This window comes from Zalophus californianus, chromosome X (assembly GCF_009762305.2).
Source record: "Zalophus californianus isolate mZalCal1 chromosome X, mZalCal1.pri.v2, whole genome shotgun sequence".
NCBI lineage: Eukaryota > Metazoa > Chordata > Mammalia > Carnivora > Otariidae > Zalophus > Zalophus californianus.
The window spans coordinates 65,089,096-65,109,415 of NC_045612.1; the positions used below are offsets into that span (position 1 = coordinate 65,089,096).

General features: G+C 37.2%; 1 protein-coding gene across 9 annotated transcripts in view; it reads right to left on the reverse strand.

Annotated features, from left to right (window-relative positions):
- The window catches only part of GPR174 (G protein-coupled receptor 174), a 76,783-nt gene that overhangs the window by 26,127 nt on the left and 30,336 nt on the right, over window positions 1-20,320 (reverse strand). For 6 of the 9 annotated variants that reach the window (XM_027609401.1, XM_027609399.1, XM_027609404.1 and 3 more), the window contains one exon: window positions 19,340-19,432. The gene's annotated coding sequence lies outside the window, so the exon portion shown is untranslated. Of the gene's footprint in view, window positions 1-19,335; window positions 19,433-19,936; window positions 20,070-20,320 lie in introns of those variants that run through there. The other 3 variants (XM_027609403.1, XM_027609398.1, XM_027609406.1) reach the window with 2 other exon arrangements.

A 20,320-nucleotide genomic window follows, 5' to 3' on the forward strand; every position in this document is an offset into this window, starting at 1 on the left:
TTCCAAAGTCATTTATCACAGAACTAGAACAAATAATCCTAAAATTTGTGTGAACCCACAAAAAACCTTCAATAGCCAAAACAATCTTCAGAAAAATAAACAAAGCTGGAGGTATCACTCTTCCTAATCTGAAACCAAACTACAAAGCTATAGAAATCAAAATATATGGTATTGGCATAAAGACAGACACACAAATCAAGGGAACATAATTGAGAGCCCAGTATTAAACCCATATATACAGGGCGCCTGGGTGGCTCAGTTGGTTAAGCGACTGCCTTTGGCTCAGGTCGTGATCCTGGAGTCCCGGGATCGAGTCCCGCATCGGGCTTCCTACTCGGCGGGGAGTCTGCTTCTCCCTCTGACCCTCCCCCATCTCATGCTCTCTCTCTCTCTCTCATTCTCTCTCAAATAAATAAATAAAATCTTAAAAAAAATAAACCCATATATACATACTAATCAATTTGTGACTAAGGAGCCAAGAACATACAATGGAGAAAGGACTTTTTCTTCAATAAATGACACAGGGAAAGCTGGACAGCCACGTGCAAAAGAATGAAATTAAACCCCTATCTTACACAAAAATTTACTCAAAGTGGATTAGATAATTGAATGTGAGCCCTGAAACCATGAAATTCCTAAAGAAAAACATAGGTGGTAAGCTCCTTTACCTTGGTCTTAGTGTTATTTATTTATTTATTTATTTATTTTGGATTGGACACCATAGGAAAGTGAAACAAAAGCAAAAATAAACAAATGGGACTACATCAAACGAAAAAGCTTCTGCACAGTAAAAGAAACCATAATTAAAACAAAAAGCCAACCTACTGAATGAGAGAAGATTTTTGCAAATTATATATATGACAAGGGATAACTATCCACAAAATATAAAGAAGTGATACACTCAACAACAAAGATGAAAATAATTTTAAAAACTGGCAGAGTATCTGAATAGATATTCCTCCAAAAAATACATACATATAACCAACAGGTACATGAAAAAATGTTCAACATCACTAATTATTAGGAAAATGGAAATAAAATTTGCAATGACATAGCACTTCACACCAGTTAGAATGGTTCTTATCAAAAAATGAAATAACAAGTGTTGGAGAAGATATGGAGCAAAGGGAACTCTCATGCACTGTTGGTGGGAATGTAAATTAGTGCAGTAGCTATAGAACGTTGGAGAAGGCATTATTCCTCCAAAATATAAAAATAGAACTACCTAACAATTCAGCAATTTCAGTTCTGGTTATTTAACCAAAGAAAACAAAAATGCTCATTCAACATCACTCATCATCAGGGAAATACAAATCAAAACTACAATGAAATATCACCTCACCATATGTCAGAATGGCTAAAATCAACAACACAAGAAACAACAGGTGTTGGTGAGGATGTGAAGAAAGGGGAAAACTCTTACACTGTTCCTGGGAATGCAAAGTGGTGCAGCCACTCTGGAAAACAATTTGGAGGTTCCTCAAAGACTGAAAAACAGAACTACTCTTCGATCCAGCAATTGCATTACTAGGTATTAACCCCCCCAAAAAAATACCAAGGTACTGATTCAAAGGGAGACATGCACCTGGATTTTTTTTAAAGATTTTATTTATCCATTTATTTGAGAGGGAGAGGGAGAGAGAGTGGGGGGAGGAGCAGAGGGAGAGGGATAAGCAGACTCTGTGCTGAGTGCAGAGCCTGACACAGGGCTCAATCTCATGACCTGAGTGGAAACCAAGAGTCAGAGGCTTAACTTACTGAGCCACCCAGGCACCCCCACCCAGATGTTTATAGCAGCATTATCTACAATAGTCAAATTATGGAAACGGCCCAAGTATCCATAGACTGATAAATGGATAAAGAAGAGGTCACACACACACACACACACATACACACACACACACACACACACACACACACACGGATATTACTGAGCCATAACAAAGAATGAAATCTTGCCATTTGCAATGACATGGATGGAGTTAGAGAGTGTTAATGCTAAGTGGAATAAGTCAGTCAGAGAAAGACAAATACCATGTGGTTTTACTCATATATGGAGTTAGAAAACAAAACAAAGGAGCAAAGGGGGAAAAGAGAGAGAGAGAGAGAGAGAGAGAGGAAAATCAAGAAACAGAACTCTTAACTATAGAAAACAAACTAATGGTTACTGGAGGAGAGTGGGGTGGGGGGTTGGTTCAATAGATGATGGGATTATGGAGTGCACTTGTGATGAGCATTGGGTGCTATATGGAAGTGCTGAATCACTATATATTGTACACTTGAAACTAGCATTGCACTGTATGTTAACTATCTGGACTTTAAATAAAAACTTTTTAAAAATAAAGAGTATTTAGAGTGCCCCCCAATAAAGAAATGAGGACCCAGATAAATTGACTTTCCCACGGTCACACAGACATCCAATGGCAGAGATGGAAGAAGAACTCCAGACTTCTCATTCTTAATCTAATATGATTTTCATTACACTAAAGTTGCCTTTGCTATGACTAATTTAAAAAAAAAATCATCACCATTTATATTTGCAAATCAATGTTACCTTCCAATGGTCACTTTGCAAAGCTATATGCTTAGCCTAGTGATGCTGTGTTTTGAGAAATAGTCTCTTAACTTATTCTTTGGAATTATCTTTGAGACTGGTTTGAGCTAATCAAGAAAGAGAGAGAGAGAGGCAAACCATAAAGTGGACTTTTAACTATAGAGAACAAACCAACAGTTGCCAGAGGGGAGGTGGGCTGGGGGGGATATCTGAAATATGTGATGGGAATTAAGGAGGGCACTTGTTGTGATGAGCACTGGGTGTTGTATGTAAGTGATGAATCATTGAATTCTACACCTGCCACTAATATTACACTGTATGTTAACTAACTGATATTTAAATAAAAACTTGGAAGAAAAAAAAGAAAAAAATTAATCTTCCCACAATATGGTCATATCTTCTCATACTTTGCTTTTGACCAAAAATGGCATTTTTTGAAAGATTTTATTTATTTATTTGACAGAAAGAGTGAGAACAAGTAGGCAGAGCGGCAGGCAGAGGGAGAGGGAGAAGCAGGCTTCCCACCGAGCAGAAAGCCTGACATGGGGCTTAATCCCAGGACCCTGAGATCATGACTTGAGCCGAAGGTAGACGCTTAACTGATGAGCTACCCAGGTGCCCCCCAAAATGGCATTTTTAACATGATCCTTAACTTCATTGTTCAGGTTTTGTTCTGAATGAATTTTGACTATTTCCCCAAATCAACTATCCTTGAAAGACAAGGATTTGTTACCACAGTGATTATTCTAAAATATGTGATGTTGGTTCTGAGTGCAATTCTAAAGGAAAATTACAAAATTTTCCTAAACAGTAGGAGTATAATTGTAATAAGCATGTATCCTTTCAAAATGGCATCTTAGGAAAAACTCACTTGGATGCTTGCTTTCTGATAAGTTTATTTAAAAAAATTATTAGCCCTGTGGGGAGTCCCATTTCTAAAACTTTCAATGCATTGATGGGATCCAGAATGGTAATGTGTGTGTGTGTGTATGTGTGTGTGTGTGTGTGTGTGTGTGTGTGTGTGTGTATGTTGTGTTTGTGTTTCTTGGGTGATTTTTCACAGATGTAGAGGTTCTGTATAGTACTATTCATCCTCCCAGGCAAAGGAGATTCTCTAGAGATGAATACCTTGGTGTGATATGTAGAATACGTTGATGGCATAGTTGGAAAGGTTATGAAAGTAATAAGGAAGTCAGATAGAGGAAGGGCTAAGGCGAAAATAAGGCAGATCAAAACGATGTTGTGAAGATCAGATGAACCCATTAACAGTCTATATAGGAGGCTGATAAGAGAAGTGGTGGGGAAAAGGGGGATTAAAGAAGACTCTAAAGTTGAAACTTTGAGTTATTAATGATATCAGTGATGTTTCCAATATTGGTAAGGACAGGGAAAGAGAAGCGTCTTGGTTTTAGATAAATTTGTAATTGCTAGAAGTTTGTTTTAATCTTTCTTTTATCTCATGTGTGAAGCCTTATCTAAGTGATCCATGTATGGATTGATAGATGACAGATAGGTAGATGGATAGATGATAGATAGATATATAGATGATAGATAAATAGATAGAGATAGTTAAGAGCCATTAACAGAACAAATGATGAAAGCACATAACCATTTGAAGGTCATCTTAAGATAAAAATAACCAGACTTCACATATTTGCAATTACTCTGTCACTGATGTCAACTGCTGATAAAAAACAATGGACTCTCCAAACTGTTAGAGTTATTACTCCAATCACTTTGCACTTAACATATATTTATGTTGCATGTATGGGGGGGCATCTGAACTCAAGCCATTTGCAATCTCTTAGACCTAAGTCTTATTTGTTTAACACTTGTAAAAATGTTACAAAGAAAACAGGGATAAATACAATAAACTCAGTCTAAATGCATCTCAAGAAGTGGCTATTCACTTACTTTTCATTCCAGTGAAATATAGTCATTAAAAACCAACCAAATATTGCAAATAATTCTATTCATTGAGAAAAAAAAACTTCTTATTTTGTTACCAGTTTTGGTTTAGAAATAGCTTCTCTCTTTAGTCTTTTGAAAGATGTATTTAATGGGAAGGAATTAAAAATAAGAAAATACTGGGGGGGGGGCGCCTGGGTGGCTCAGTCATTAAGCATCTGCCTTCGGCTTGGGTCATGATCCCAGGGTCCTGGGATCATGCCCCGCATTGGGCTCCCTGCTCCACGGAGAAGCCTTCTTCTCCCTCTCCTACTCCCCCTGCTTGTGTTCCCTCTCTCGCTGTCTCTGTCAAATAAATAAATAAAATCTTTAAGAAAAAAAGATACTGGGGTGCCTGGGTGGCTCAGTCAGTTAAGCGTCTGCCTTTGGTTTAGGTCATGAGCCCGGGGTCCTGGGATCAAGCCCCATGTTGGACTTTCTGCTCAGCGGGGAGCCTGCTTTTCCCTCTGCCCCCCCCCCCCGCTTGTGTGTTCTCTCTCTCTCTCCCAAATAAATAAAATCTTTAAAAAAATAAAAATAAGAAAATACCAAGCTCATGACTAAATTACTCCTAAACACACCATAAGCTTACAGGTAAGTCTATCTTTATTTTTTGAGTAGTTCATGACATAGAGAGGTAAGCGATTGGCCTATGTCAGAAATAAAAGTGAGCAAATCAACAGGTAAATTTAATAAGAAAAAAAAATATGATCTTTTTTCAACTGCAGGTTTTGAGACCAGTGACCGTTCAACATACTTTCAGGTACTTGGTGATTCCCCTTGCTGTGGTGGGGGAGAGACTTATCATTTCCTGCTATAGGAAGGCAGCAGGCTGTGGTAGAGAAAGTAAAAATAGTACCACATTGCCACAAAGTATTCTCTACTCCATTTTGGTGTGTGTGTGAGTGGAAGGGTGATATTTTTTTTAACCTGACTTGATTTTATTTGTACTACCTTTGACAGTACTACAATGTGATTGTTTAAATGTATATTTTGAAGAGTTATGATTTAAAAAAAGCAGTGAAGGGCGCCTGGGTGGCTCAGTTGGTTAAGCGACTGCCTTCAGCTCCGGTCATGATCCTGGAGTCCCGAGATCGAGTCCCACATCGGGCTTCCTGCTCAGCAGGGAGTCTGCTTCTCCCTCTGACCCTCTTCCCTCTCGTGCTCTCTATCTCTCATTCTCTCTCTCTCAAATAAATAAATAAAATCTTTAAAAAAAATAAAAAATAAAAAAATAAAAAATAAAAAAAAGCAGTGAGTGTATTTTGAGTTGTGTATTCTGCCTTAGTTCACAGCTTGCAAATAAAAGTGGCAAGTTTGTACTTGGATAATTTTTTAAATGCTAAATGGACAAAGAGCTTATGAGGCCACTGTTTCTCTGAAAATGTGTTTTCTATTTTGATTGTTTCCAAAGTTTCTTCAATTTGATTCCTGAATACATAAATGAATACATTGTAATTATTTCAGGGAAAACTGTGAAGGAAATCCTATCAGTTCACTGGGATGGTATTCAGAGCACTTGTTTTATCCATTGGCAAATGATAATAAGTAAGAGTGAATTTTACTGTGGGGGAAAATAGATAATTCTATAAAAATCAGATGTAATTCTTTTTTTATCAATCTATACTTTTAATGCTTTAAAAATATACATTTTTTGATTATAACAAATTAATTTCAAAATGTTTGTAAGGAAGCATTTTGCAACTGAAAAATGTATTCTTAAAGAATGTATTTTTCCCGTTTTTTTTAAATTTTATTATGTTATGTTAATCACCATGCATTACATCATTAGTTTTTGATGTAGTGTTCCATGATTCATTGTTTGCATATAACACCCAGTGCTCCATTCAGTATGTGCCCTCTTTAATACCTATCACCAGGCTAACACATCCCCCAACCTCCCTCCCCTCTAGAACCCTCAGTTTGTTTCTCAGAGTCCATAGTCTCTCATGGTTTGTCTCCCCCTCCGATTTCCCCTCCTTCATTTTTCCCTTCCTACTATCTTCTTTTTTTTAACATATAATATTATTTGTTTCAGAGGTACAGGTCTGTGATTCAACAGTCTTACACAAATCAGATGTTATTCTAATAAAAAGAAATGTTCTTTAAAAAGTGGCTTTGTAATCTCCAAATGCTTTGATGTAGCTCAATTAATGATTAAGACAATAGCTAGAAATCACTAAATGCTTTTAGATTTTATAACTTGAAAAGACTTCAAAACACATACTGCAAAAATTATGCAAAAAATTATGTGAAACTGGATTATTCAAAAAAATGTTTCTACAAACATGTACGGACATTTGTATCATGTATTATTCATTTCCTAAAGGTCTGTTAATAGACATTTAGTACAGGTTTATTCTAAGTGTTGTGAGAGATACACATATAATTAGGACAGAGTCTCTATTCTCAAAGAATTTACAATCTAGTGGGTATATGGACAACTAACTATACCATCAGACAAGATGAAACACATCAGGCCATAATAGAGGTACAAGCAACATGCTTTAGGAAGTCAATGGAAGAAAAGCTAATTATGATTTAAATGACTCAGTGAAGACTTGGAAGATGAAAAAAGATTTTTGAAATTATCCTTCCTATCAAGAATTTGTCAGGGCACCTGGGTGGCTCAGTAGTTAAGCGTCTGCCTTCGGCTCAGGTCATGATCCCAGGGTCCTGGGATCAAGCCCCACATCAGGCTCCTTGCTCCACGGGAAGCCTGCTTCTCCCTCTCCCACTCCCCTTGCATATGTTCCCCCTCTCACTGTGTCTCTCTCTCTCTGTCAAATAAATAAATAAAAATCTTTAAAAAAAAAGAATTTGTCTATCAAACTGGGAAAGTGGGGAAATGGAACATAAAGACATGTAGGTTAAATGAAAAGACAGACACAGCAAGGTACACGATATATTCAAGGACAGCCTGACATAATGGAAGCCTAGAGCATTTAGAGGAGTGTAAGAGATTAGGCTAAAAAGAGAAAAAAAGTTTTTTGAATGTCAGATTTTTAAGCCATCACAGTGTGGATACTTGAAAGATTTTGTACAAGTACATGATATGCTTCAATCTATATCTAATAAAAACACCTGCAGAAATATGTCAATCTAAAATAAGAAAGTTATGCTATTTAACATAATAAAGAGGAAGTAAGGCTATTACTCATGTAAGATATTATAGACGGAGATAAAATAGAAACGTATGTTCCTCCTTCTGAAATATTGTGGAGTATTACTGATACTGTTATGGAAAATTACAAAAAGTTTGCATTTGCTGATAGAAATACCTTTATTGTTGCAAATGGCAAGATTTCGTGTTTTTTATAGCTGAGTAGTATTCCAATGTGTATGTGTGCATGTGTGTCTATACATACACATCTTCTCTATCTGTTCATCAATCAATGAATATGTTGTTTCCATTTATTGGCCAGTGTACATAATGCTGTAATGAACATAGGGGTACACATATCTTTTTGAATCAGCATTTTACCACTTTCCAAGTTTTTATTTAAATATCAGTTAAGGGGCACCTGGGTGGTGCAGTCGTTAAGCGTCTGCCTTCAGCTCAGGTCATGGTCCCAGGATCCTGGGATTGAGCCCCACGTTGGGCTCCCTGCTCGGCGGGAAGCCTGCTTCTCCCTCCCCCACTCCCACTGCTTGTGTTCCTGCTCTCACTATCTCACTCTGTCAAATAAATAAATAAAATCTTTAAAAAAAAGAAAATAAATAAATAAATAAATATCAGTTAACATACAGTGTAATATTAGTGGCAGGTGTAGAATTCAATGATTCATCACTTACATACAACACCCAGTGCTCATCACAACAAGTGCCCTCCTTAATTCCCACCACATATTTCAGATATCCCCCCCAGCCCACCTCCCTTCTGGCAACTGTTGGTTTGTTCTCTATAGTTAAAAGTCCACTTTATGGTTTGCCTCTCTCTCTCTCTTTCTTGATTAGCTCAAACCAGTCTCAAAGATAATTCCAAAGAATAAGTTAAGAGACTATTTCTCAAAACACAGCATCACTAGGCTAAGCATATAGCTTTGCAAAGTGACCATTGGAAGGTAACATTGATTTGCAAATATAAATGGTGATGTTTTTTTTTTAAATTAGTCATAGCAAAGGCAACTTTAGTGTAATGAAAATCATATTAGATTAAGAGTGAGAAGTCTGGAGTTCTTCTTCCATCTCTGCCATTGGATGTCTGTGTGACCGTGGGAAAGTCAATTTATCTGGGTCCTCATTTCTTTATTGGGGGGCACTCTAAATACTCTTTATTTTTAAAAAGTTTTTATTTAAAGTCCAGATAGTTAACATACAGTGCAATGCTAGTTTCAAGTGTACAATATATAGTGATTCAGCACTTCCATATAGCACCCAATTCTCATCACAAGTGCACTCCATAATCCCATCATCTATTGAACCAACCCCCCACCCCACTCTCCTCCAGTAACCATTAGTTTGTTTTCTATAGTTAAGAGTTCTGTTTCTTGATTTTCCTCTCTCTCTCTCTCTCTCTCTCTCTCTTCCCCCTTTGCTCCTTTGTTTTGTTTTCTAACTCCATATATGAGTAAAACCACATGGTATTTGTCTTTCTCTGACTGACTTATTCCACTTAGCATTAACACTCTCTAACTCCATCCATGTCATTGCAAATGGCAAGATTTCATTCTTTGTTATGGCTCAGTAATATCCGTGTGTGTGTGTGTGTGTGTGTGTGTGTATGTGTGTGTGTGTGTGTGACCTCTTCTTTATCCATTAATCAGTCTATGGATACTTGGGCCATTTCCATAATTTGACTATTGTAGATAATGCTGCTATAAACATCTGGGTGGGGGTGCCTGGGTGGCTCAGTAAGTTAAGCCTCTGACTCTTGGTTTCCACTCAGGTCATGAGATTGAGCCCTGTGTCAGGCTCTGCACTCAGCACAGAGTCTGCTTATCCCTCTCCCTCTGCTCCTCCCCCCACTCTCTCTCCCTCTCCCTCTCAAATAAATGGATAAATAAAATCTTTTAAAAAAATCCAGGTGCATGTCTCCCTTTGAATTAGTATCTTGGTATTTGGGGGGGGGGGGGTAAATACCTAGTAGTGCAATTGCTGGATCGAAGAGTAGTTCTGTTTTTCAGTTTTTGAAGAACCTCCAAATTATTTTCCAGAGTGGCTGCACCACTTTGCATTCCCAGGAACAGTGTAAGAGTTTTCCCCTTTCTCCACATCCTCACCAACACCTGTTGTTTCTTGTGTTGTTGATATTAGCCATTCTGACAGATGTAAGATGATATCTCATTGTAATTTAGATTTATACTTCCCTGATGATCAGTGATGTTGAGCATGTTTTCATGTGTCTTCTGCCTATTTTTAACTAGGTCATTTGTTTTTTTGGGGGGTGTATTGTTTGATAAGTTCTTTATTGATTTTGGATAGTAAACCTTTTTCAGATATGTCCTTTGTGGTGTCCCTGGGTGGCTCAGTCAGTTAAGTGTCTGCCTTTGGCTCAGGTCATGATCTCAGGGTCCTGGGATTGAGCCCTGCATCTGGCTTTCTGCTCAGCAGGTAGTCTGCTTCTCCCACTTACTCTCCTTCTTTTCTCTTTCTCTCTCTCTCTCTATCCCTCTCTCAAATAAATGAAATCTTAAAAAAAAGTTATGTCCTTTGCAAATATATTTTCCCATTCCAAAGGTTGCCTTTTAGATTTGTTGATTGTTTACTTTGCTGTGCAGAAACTTTTCATCTTGATGAAGTCCCTGTAGTTCATTTTTGCTTTTGTTTCCCTTGCCTCAGGAGACCTATTTAGTAACAGGGTGCTACGGCCAGTATCAGAGGTTGCTGCTTGTGTTCTCCTCCAGGATTTTGGTGGTATCCTCTCTCACATTTAGGTCTTTCATCCATTTTCAATTTATTTTTGTGTATGCTGTAAGAATGTGGTCCATTTTCATTCTTTTGCATGCTGCTGTCCAGTTTTCCCAACACCATTTGCTGAAGAGACTGTCTTTACCCATTCTCAGAGATGAATTGACCATATAGTTTTGGATTTATTTCTGGGTTTTCTATTTTGTTCCATTGATCTATGTGTCTGTTTTTGTGCCAGTACCATATTGTCTTGATTGATACAGCTTTGTAATATAATTTGAAGTCTGGAATTGGGATGCCTCCAGCTTTTCTTTTCTGTTTCAAGATTGCTTTGGCTATTCGGCTATTCAGGGTCTTTTGTGGTTCCATACAAACTTTAGTATTGTTTGTTCTAGGTCTGTGAAAAATGCTGGCAGTATTTTGATAGGGTTTGCTTTAAATGTGTACATTTCCTTGGATAGTATAGATATTTTAATAATACTTGTTTTCCTATCCATAAACATAGAATGTCTTTCTATTTCATTGTGTTACACCTCTTTGTTTAAGTTTATTCCTAGATATCTCATTGGTTTTGTTGCAATTGTAAATGGAATTAATTCCGGAATTTCTGTTTTTCTTTTTTATTGGTGTATAGAAATGCAAGGTTTATGTACATTGATTTTGTATCCTGTGACTTTACTGAATTTGTTTATCATTTCCAGTAGTTTTTAGTGGAGACTTTCAGGTTTCCATATAAAGCATCATGGCACCTGCAAAAAAGTTAAAGTTTTATTCTTCCTCTCTGATTTGGATGCCTTTTCTTTCTTTTTGTTGTCTTATTCCTGTGGCTAGGACTTCCAGTCTATGTTGAGTAAAATGATGTGAGTGTCCATCCTTGTCTTGTTCCTGACCATAGAGGAAATGCTCTCAGTTCTTCCCCATTTAGCTTGACATTAGCTGTAGGTTTTTCATATAAAGCCTTTATTATTTTGCTCCATATAAACCTACTTTTTCTGGTGCCTAGGTGGCTCAGTCATTAAGCGTCTGCCTTCAGCTCAGGTCATGATCCTGGGGTCCTGGGATTGAGGCCCGCATCAGGCTCCCTGTTCCGTGGGAAGCCTGCTTCTCCCTCTCCCACTCCCCCTACTTGTGTTCACTCTCACTGTGTCTCTCTCTGTCAAATAAATAAATTTTAAAAAATCTTTAAAAAATAAAAAAATAAACCTACTTTGTTGAGGGTTTTTATCATGAATGGATGCTGTACTTTCTCAAATGCTTTTTTTCCATCTATTGAAATTATATGGTTCTTATCCTTTCCTTTATTAATGTGATGCATCACGTTGATTTATTTGTGAATATTGAACACACTTGTGATCCAGGAATAAATCCCACTTGATCATGATGAATGGTCTTTTTAATGTATTGCTGGATTTGGTTTGCTAGTATTTTATTGAGGATTTTCGCATCCATATTCATCAGGGATATTGGACCTTTTTTTAGTGGTCTTTATCTAGTTTTGGTATCAGGGTAATGCTGAAGTCTTAGAATGAATTAGAAAGTGTCCCATTTCTATTTTTTGGAATAGTTTGAGAAGAGTAGGTGGTACTGACTCTTCTTTAAATGTTTGGTAGAATTCTCCTGTGAACCCATTTGCTCATGGACTTTTGCTTGTTGGGATTTTTTTTATTAGTGATTTAATTTCTTTGCTGGTTATTGGTCTGTTGAAGTTTCCTATTTCTTCCTGTTCCATCTTTGGTAATTTATATCTTTTTTAGGAATTTATCATTTCTTCCAGGTTGTCCAATTGTTGGCATATAGTTTTTCATAATATTCTCTTGTAAGTGTGTTTCATTGGTGTTGGTTATTGCTCCTCTCTCATTTGTAATTATTTTTATTTGGATCCTTTCTCTTTTCTTTTTGATAAATCTGGCTAAAGGTTCATCAATTTTATTATTTTTTTCAAAGAAACATCTCCTGTTTTCATTTATCTGTTCTATTGGGTGTTTTTTGTTGTTTGTTTCTCTATCATTTATTTCTGCTCTAATCTTTATTATTTCCCTCCTTCTGCTGGCTTTAGGCTTCATTTGTTGTTCTTTTTCTAGTTCCTTAAGGTGTACGGTTAGGTTTTTTATTTGAGAATTTTCTTGCTTCTTGAGATAGACCTGTCTTTCTATACACTTCCCTTTTAGGATCACTTTTGCTGCATCCCAGTGGCTTTGAGCCATTCTGTATTCCTTTTCATTTATTTCCATGTATTTTTTATTTCTTCTTTTACTTCCTAGTTGACCCATTCATGTTTAGTAGCATGTTATTTAAACTCCACGTATTTGTGGTCTTTCCAGATTTTTTGTTTTTGTTTTTGTGGTTGACTTCTAGTTTCACAGCATTGTGGTCAGAAAAGGTGAGTGGTGTGATTTCAATCTGCTTGCTTTGTTGAGTCCAGTTTTGTGGCCTCATGTGTGATCTATTCTGGAGAATGTTCCATGTGGACTTGCAAAGAATGTGTATTCTGCTGTTTTAGGATGGAATGTTCTGAATATATTTGTTAAGTACATCTGTTCCAGTTTGTCATTCAAAGCTATTGTTTCCTTATTGATTTTCTGTTTAGTATATCTGTCCATTGATGTCAGTGGGGTTTTAAAGTACCCTCTTGTCATTATTTCATAATCAATTAGTTCTTATATGTTTGTTATTAATTGAGATTTTTTTGAGAGAGAGAGAACGCAAAATGGTAGGGAGGGGCAGAAGGAAAGGGAGAGAGAGAATCCTATGCAAGCTCAACACAGTGTGGAGCCCGATGTGGGGCTTGATCTCACAACCCTGAGATCATGACCTGAGCTGAAATCAAGTGTCAGACACTTAACTAACTGAGCCACCCAGGCACCCCTGTTTGTTATTAATTGTTTTATATATGTGGGTGCTCTCATGTTAGGTGCATAAATATTTATAATTGTTAGATCATCTTATTGGACTTTACCCTATGTTATTATATAGTGCCCTTCTTTGTCTCTTGTTATAGTCTTTGTTTTAAAGTCTAGTTTGTCCAAAATAGGTATTACTGCTCAGGCTTTCTTTTGACATCCATTTGCATAATAGATGTAGGTGTCTTTAGGTCTAAAATGAGTCTCTTTTAGACAACATATAATTTTTTAAATCCATTATGACACCTCATGTCTTTTTATTGGAGGATTTAGTCCATTGATATTCAAAAAATTGTTGAAAGATATGCATTTATTGTCACTTTCTTACTTGCTTTATCATTGTTTCTGGAGATTTTTTTCTGATCCTTCCTCATCTTTGTCACTTTTGGTCTCTTCTTTGCACTTAAAATATTGCCACTAATATTTCTTGAAGGTTGGTCTACTGGTCATGAATTCCTTTAGTTTTTGTTTTTCTGGGAAACTCTTCAATTCTCTTTCTATTCTAAATGATAACTTTGCTGGATAGAGTATTCTTGCTGCAAATGTTTCCCATTCAGCCATTTTTCATATAATGCCACTCCCTTCTGCCTAGTTTGTGTTGGGAAATCTTCAGCTAGACTTAATGATTTTCCTCTGTAAGTTAGGGACTTCTTTTGTTTTTCTACTTTTAAAATTTTTTTCTTTATCACTATATTTCAGAAATTTAATCACAATATATCTTGGTGTTGGCCTGCTTTTGTCAGTTTTGATGGGAGTTCTCAGTGCCTCCCAAATCTCAATGTGTGTTTCCTTCCACAGATTAAGGAAGTTTTCAGCTATTATTTCTTCAAATGAATTTTCTGTCCCTTTTTCTCTCTTCTTCTTTTGGTATTCCTATAAAATGAACATTACTATGTTTGATGGAGTCACTGAGTTCCCTAAATCTACTCTTGTGTTGCATAATTCTTCTTTCTCTCTTTGTTCAGCTTAATTACTTTCCATTACTTTGTCTTCTAGGTTATTTATTCATTCTTCTCCTTTTCCCAACCTGCTATTCATTACATGAAGCCTGTTTCTAATCTCACTTATTTCACTCTTCATCTCTGAAACCTTTTCAATTATTTTATCTCTGTGGTAAGGGTCTCACTGATGTCTTCTGTTCTCTTCTCAAGCCCATTGAGTATCCTCATGATTGTTGCTTTAAATTCTCCATCAAGCATCTTACATATATCTCTCTTGCTTAGATCTCTGGCAATGGCCTTGTCTTGCACTTTCATTTGGGATAAATTCCTCCATCTTCACATTTTGTCTGAGTCTCTGCCTTCCTCTCTGTGTTAGAAAGGCCAGTTATGGGATGCCTGGGTGGCTCAGTTGGTTAAGTGTCTGTCTTTAGCTCAGGTCATGATTCCAGGGTCCTGGGATCGAGCCCCACATCGGGCTCCCTGGTTGCAGGGAAACTGCTTCTCCCTTTCCTCCCTGCTTGTGCTTCTCTCACTATCTTTCTCTCTCTCAAATAAATAAATAAAATCTTTAAAAAAAGAAAGAAAGGCCAGTTATGTCTCCTGCTCCTGAAAGCAATGACCTTATGAAGACGAAGTCATGTAATGCCCATGTCCTAGTGCTTCAGGGTGTGCCACCAGTGTGTGTTATGTACACTCTGCTATTTTTTATTTATTTATTTTTATTTTTTGTCTGCTCTATCCTTCAGGCCACTCATCTGCAGAAGCCCTCCTTGCTTGCTGTGGGCAGTGTTTCATACTTGACTTGAATGTGGTGAGTTTTAACTAGGTGTGCTTTGGTCTACTTGTGAAATGAGACCTGTCAACACTTCCTCCAGAACTCAGGCCCTGTAGAACTGTCTGGTCTGGAGACAAGTGTGTGCAGGGGTTGTGCTGGTCTTCTGGGTGAGGGGCCTATCATGGTGGGAATAAGTCAAGAGTTATTGAGAAAAGTACTCTCACCAGATCACAGGGTTTGGGGTTTGTTGTACATAAGTTAGGTAGCCAGCATGGGTGCTGTGGTGTTTCCTGCAGGTGGCTCTGTGTTTATGCTGAGGACCAAGGGAAGAAAATCGTGCCAGCCAGCTCCTTTGTTCCCACCGAGGTGTCTCTATGAACGCAGCCTCTCAGGGACATGCTCTGGGAAGAGTGAATACTCTTCCCACTTCGTGCCCCAGGCACTCTTCAGATGGCTGTTTCCACGCTGTCCACCTCTAGGTTGTTTGCTTGCCTTCTCTCCAGGAGTAGTGCAGTGCCCTCCAGTCTCTGGCCTGACTGGCATCTACCAAGCCTGCTGAACTTTAATACTCCAGGCTTTAATCTGGGCTGGTTGCAAGAACTCATGGAAGTCAGCCTCTCTCATTTTCCAAGCCAATGTCTTTGGGCAAACATTCTACATTCCCCTGTGTACTTCTCTCTCTCTCTCACCATTCTCTGTGACCATGGCTCCCTCCCTTCTGTAGCACTTGCAATCAATTTCTCCTCTAAACCATATCTCCATGCTTCCTAACTTCTTCAATGTGGTCTCTTCTGTCCTTTTAGTTGTGGAGTTTGCTCTGTCAGTCTTCAGATCTATTTCTGGGGTACTAATATGATTTGATAGTTATCTAATTATGTTCCTAGAATGAGGCCAGCCTAGGGTCCTCTTATTCTGCTGGCATCTTCCTCTCTTCCTCCCTCATTTCTTCTTTGAAATGGGTATATTAAACCAAATAACTTTTATAGGCAACTTTAGCTCTAATATTATATCATTTTACTTCTGGGTTTTAAATAGCCCTGATATTCCATGCCATATTTATGTATGGATGCATATATAATTATTGCATAATATACAGATATTTTATAAATAATGAGGCATTGCTTATATTTGACAAGAGCATGGTAATCTGGAACCAGTTTGCCAGAGGGGAGGTGTCTGGGAAGATGGTTAAAATAGATAAAGGGGATTAAGAGGTACAAAATTCCAGTTATAAAATAAATAAGTCATGGAAATATAAAAGACAACATAAGTAATATAGGCAGTAACATTGTCATAACTAATATTGTATGATGACAAATAGTGAATACAGTTATCATGGTGAGCATTGAGTAATGCATAGAATTGCTGAATCAATATGTTATACATCTGAAACTAACATAGCATTGTATGTTCATTACACTTCAATAAAAAAAAAATTCAGACTCTGCCTCTGACTAGCTGTGTGACTTTAAGCAAGTTACTTAAACATTTCCATGTCTCAGTTGTCTCATCTGTGAAAAGAATAGTGCCTACCTCTGAGTATTTAATGAGTTAATATTTCTAAGTTTCTATAGTAAGTGCTACATAAATATGTTCTTAAAAATGAACAAATTCTGGGGCACCTAGGTGGCTCAGTTGGTTAAGTGTCCAACTCTTGATTTCAGCTCAGGTCATGATCTCAGGGTCCTGGGATTGAGCCCTATGTCAAGCTCCACACTCAGTGGGGAGTCTGCTTGAGATTCTCTCCCTCTCCCTCTGTCTGTCCCTCCCCCTACTCATGTTTTCTCTCTCTCTCAAATAAATAAACCGTTAAAAATGAACAAATTCTTAGCATTTTACAGTGTAAAATTACTATATGCATATCTAACTGTTGTAGCCAAAGACTGAATGCAGACTAATGTCTCCAGGAGGAAATCATTAAAAGAAAATTACATAATTAAAAGAAATTACATACTTTTTCATGCATATCTTTTTGTATTAGTAAAAATTTCTATTGTTGTTGTTTGTTTTGTTTTGCTTTTTGTTTTTTGACTAGTAGTAATAGCTAAGTATTTCTCTTTCTCTTTCAAGCCTGAGGTTGTATCATGATTAGGGACTTTTATGGCTATTAATAAATAAAAATGCACTTGAATTTCCCCAGTTAACTTGACTTTATATCACAACAGGAACTCAGGTTCAACCAGCACTTTCATTTGTTAATACTTCCAATGGAGGTATAATACTTTACTTGAGGCAAGAGATAATTATTTTTGACAAAGGAAGGATGCCATGTAGGCTACCCCACTTATTATTAATCACTAATTTATGAGTGTTGCAAATATAATGTGCTTCAGACAGGCAACTATTTTTTTTCTTCTTGTCTCACTGAGCTCTCATCCTGATTACATGAAAGAAAAAGTGTCAAGTGGTCTTGAAAAGAGGTTCTTTCCCTTTTTTTGAGAAAGTGCAACTAGAAAGAAAACAGAATTATTTCAATTTTGCTTCCAGATATCCAAAAGTCTACACACTAAATACTTAAATTAAACATGTACATATTTACATACAGGGAAAATGAGCACTCTAAGGAGTTGTGTTAGTTATTAGAACCCTGACCACTTAGGTAGGGATATAAGTGAATGTGACCATGTTTAGGGTCTTTTTCTCTCCATGTTTAAGTGATCTGTGCAGTCATTTTGCTCCTGATTTTTTTGAAGTATAATTAGCATGCAGTGTTATATTAGTTTCAGGTGTGCAATATAATGATTCAATAACTCTACACATTACTTAGTGCTTATCATGATAAATGTTCTCTTAGTCCACTTTATCTATTTCACCCATCCCCATCCACCTCCCCTCTTGCAACCACCATGATAGGAATGTCAGTTCTCTGTATTTAAGAATCTGTTTTTTGTTTGTCTTTTTATTTGTTTGTTTGTTTTGTTTCTTTTTTAACTTTTTTAGAAGTAGAGAGTGTGTGTGTGAGTGAGGGGGGTGGTCAGAAGGAGAGGGAAAGAGAATCTTAAGCAGGCTCCACACCCAGCATGGAACCTGATGCAGGGCTCAATCTCAAGACCCTGAGATCATGACCTGACCTGAAATCAAGAGTCAGATGCTTAGCTGACTGAACCACCTAGGTGCCCCTGTTTCTTTTGTTTCTTAAATTCCACATGTGAGTGAAATCACATGGTATTTGTCTTTCTCTGACTGACTGATTTTGCTTGGTGTAATACTTTCTAGGTCCACCCATGTTGTTGCAAATGGCAAGATCTCATTATTTTTTATGGCTGAGTAATATTCCATTGTATATATATATACCACATCTTTATCCATTCATCTATCAATTGACACTGGGTTGCTTCCATAATTTACCTATTATTAATTAAACTATTTAGATTACACCAAAATAAACAGCTTTTGCACAGCGAAGGAAACCATCAAATAAAATATAAAAGGACACCTACTGAATGGAAGAAGATATATGAAAATGAAGTATCCAATATTCCATTGATATCCGAAATATATAAAAAATGCATACAACTCAACAGCAAAAACTCACAAATAATCTTATTAAAAAATGGACAGAGGACCTGAATAGATATTTTTTCCAAAGAAGATATATAAGTGACCAACAGACAAATGAAAAGATGCTCAACATCACTAATCATCAGGGAAATGCAAATCAAAACTACAATGAGATATTACTGCTGATACTTTTTTAAATGAGCTTAAGTATTAGACATGTTCTCTTACAATAGTTAGATATCTAGGCTGGTGCTTCAATAATGCTTTTCTTCTAAGAATAGACATCTAGAAAAAGAAGCCAAAAGAAACATAAAAAAGCACTCCCCTCTCTCCAAAATCTGCATCTTCCAAATCTGCTCTTAACCTAAGATTCAATGGCTTTTAAGCTTACCAGTCTACAAATAGACACTTGCCTATTATTCATGTGCTTCACTTACAACTACGCTATTATTCCTTCTCGGTAAGTGGCATCCCCTTCCTCAATGCACACATATTACTCTCTACTATATGACTAGAGTGGAGAATATGTGCTAAGTGATATTTATTTCTGTATTTGTGTTTGCTTAATAAACAAAGTCAGGGTCAGTATGACTCATTTTTCCTTTTGCCTCAGTTTCCAATATGACTCAACAAGACAATATTTAGAAAAATATCACATTTTACCAAATAATTCAGAAACAGTAGTCTTTCATGTTCTATAAGATTACATTCATTGACTGCAAGAACCTGGTCATTATCTGGCAATCTATCAATGGGCCAGCAAATGTAGGACAGGTGACTGGTGAGGGCTCTCAGTCTACTCTTCACAGAATTAAAAAGCACTCTTTTAGGGATGATGCCAAAATGGAATCAAGACTATTTGAGTACCTACTGTTTTCTCCAACAGTGGTGGAATTCCTTAATCAGACCAATAGGGTCTTCTGAAGAAGCCATGGAGAGTCTGGTAGGTTTTATTCATTTATGCCTGAAGAAACAGAGAAGAGCAGTGGTCAAGTGCAGCATGAAGAAGATTCTGAGAGAGCGCTGGGATATTTCAGCAGATGGATAATGAGACCCCAAAAATGGATTACCATGGGCAAAAATAGTATGGAGAGAGTTATACTTAGCTGGTGGTGGTAGCAAAGTCAAGTGGGAATCCCTTTACCATCTGACATCTTTTTTTGACTTGACAGCCTTTGGAAAGGGTGATAAATGATAGGAATGTCAGTTGCAGGATTCACGTGTCACTCCTTGATCGCAAGGAGCTCTTAACTGTGATTAACTAGCTAGAAAAATCCCACAGCTTCTAGTCAAACACAGCACAGTTCGAGGATAGAAACTGACTTGTTCTCAGGTGGGGATTTTTTTCTGAGTTCTCATAACCACAACTGCTTCATTGATTAATGAATACACATGGAGGGAGATCCAAATAGTCACTGGATGTCAGTACAGCTAATGCTGAGATAGATTAACTTCCACAAAAAACTACCTTGTAGGTAACCTTGCAATGCTTGTAGATGTCTTCTTATGTGGGGTAATTTAGGTGCACCAAAAACCATACTCCACTCCTTTCTGCTCCATGTTGCACAATGATCTCTTGCCTGGGCTTGCCACTTTGCCTCAAATATCCCATTATAGATTCAGTCCTTTAAAGTATTTTGTCTCCAAGAATTTTTTTTAAATGACTTGTAATTTTTTTTTTGAGACAGAGAGAGGAAGAAAGGGATAGAGGGAGAGAGGGAGAGAGAGAGAAAAAGCATGCGTGATTGGAGGAGGGAGGAGCAGAGGGAGAGAGAGAATCTTAAACAGGTTCCACACCCAGCATGGAGACTGATGTGGCACTCAGTCTCACAAACCTGAGATCATGACTTGA